This window comes from Arachis stenosperma, chromosome 2 (genome assembly GCF_014773155.1).
Source record: "Arachis stenosperma cultivar V10309 chromosome 2, arast.V10309.gnm1.PFL2, whole genome shotgun sequence".
NCBI classification, from domain to species: domain Eukaryota; kingdom Viridiplantae; phylum Streptophyta; class Magnoliopsida; order Fabales; family Fabaceae; genus Arachis; species Arachis stenosperma.
Window position 1 is genome coordinate 45,252,778 of NC_080378.1, and position 2,059 is coordinate 45,254,836.

The following is a 2,059-nucleotide window of genomic DNA, read 5'->3' on the forward strand; positions in this document are numbered from 1 at the left end:
ATAAATTATCCGCTCATCACAACACCAAACTTAAATTGTTGCTTGTCCCCAAGCAACTGAAAATCAAATAGGATAAAAAGAAGAGAATATACTATAAATTCAGAATATCAATGAATATAATTCTAATTAAATGAGCGGGACTTGTAGCTTTTTGCTTCTGAACAGTTTTGGCATCTCACTTTTTCCTTTGAAGTTTTGAATGATTGGCTTCTCTAGGAACTTAGAATTTCAGATAGTGTTATTGATTCTCCTAGTTAAGTATGTTGATTCTTGAACACAGCTACTTTTTGAGTCTTGGCCGTGGCCCTAAGCACTTTGTTTTCCAGTATTACCACCGGATACATAAATGCCACAGACACATAACTGGGTGAACCTTTTCAGATTGTGACTCAGCTTTGCTAGAGTCCCCAGTTAGTGGTGTCCAAAGCTCTTAAGCACACTCTTTTGCTTTGGATCCTTTTTACCCTTGCCTTTTGGTTTTAAGGGCTATTGGCTTTTTCTGCTTGCTTTTTCTCTTTTTTTTCAAAATATTTTTTTTCGCCAATTATTTTTTTTATTTATTTATTTTTTTTTCGCCATTCACTGCTTTTTCTTGCTTCAAGAATCAAATTCATGATTTTTTAGATTGTCAATAACATTTTTCCTTGTTCATCATCCTTTTAAGAGCCAACAATTTTAACATTCATAAACAACAAGATCAAAAATATGCACTGTTTAAGCATTCATTCAGAAAATAAAAAGTATTGTCACCACATCAATATAATTAAACTAAATTCAAGGATAAATTTGAAATTCATGTACTTCTTGTTCTTTTGAATTAAAACATTTTTCTTTTAAGAGAGGTGAAGGATTCATGGAATTATTCATAATCTTTAAGGCATAGTTACTACATACTAATGATCATGAAGTAGAGACATAAAATATAGATAAACATGAAGGATAAAAACCGAAAAAGCAGAGAAAATAAGAACAAGGAATGAGTCCACCTAAGTGAGGGTGGCGCCTTCTTTGAAGATCCAATGGTGCTTTTTGAGCTTCTTTATGTCTCTTCCTTGCTTCTGTTGCATGATCCCTAGTGATTTTGGTGTTCCTATCTTTAGTTGCTTTCAATAATTATATGGAGGAACATGTATCCCCTGAGGTATCTCAGGGATTTCTTGAAGAGGGAATTTCTCATGCTTTCTTGATGTGCAGTCAAATGCTCTTCTACTGGGCTATGGCTTTTTCTTTCTTTCTTTCTATATTTTTTTCGCCAGTTTTTTTTTTTTTGCAAGCCTTTTTCCTTGTTCCTGCTCATATAGGGAAGAAGAGAACAAGAAAAGAAAGAGGAATCCTCTATGTCACAGTAAAGAGGTTCCTTATTGTTAGTAGAAGAAGAAAGGAATAAAAGTGGAGAATCCAATCACAATGGTGAGGATAGAGGCAGTGATTGGAGATGAAGAGAGGTGAAGAGAAGTGTTAGTAAATAAATAAAATAAATAGAAAGAGATGAGGGGGAGAGAAATTCGAAAATAATTTTGAAAAATGGGTTAGTGATTTTCGAAAATTAAAGATAAGATATAATTAAAATTAAAATTTAAAACAATTAATTAATTAAAAAGAATTTTTGAAAAAGAGGGAGGTATTTTCGAAAATTAGAGAGGGAAAAGTAGTTAGGTGGTTTTGAAAAAGATAAGAAACAAACAAAAAATTAATTAGTTAGTCGAAAAAGATATTAAAATCAATTTTGAAAAGATAAGAAGATAAGAAGTTAGAAAAGATATTTTAAAATCAAATTTTTTTTTGAAAAAGATAAAATTTTGAAAAAATATGATATAAAAGATATGATTTTGAAAAGATAAGATTGAAATTAGTTTTGAAAAAGATTTGAATTTTAAAATCACAATTAATGACTTGACTCACAAGAAATCACAAGATATGATTCTAGAACTTAAAATTTGAATCTTTCTTAACAAGAAAGTAACAAACTTGAAATTTTTGAATCAAAACATTAATTTTTGATGCAATTTTCGAAAATATGATGTAAAGATAAGAAAAAGATTTTGAAAATATTTTGAAA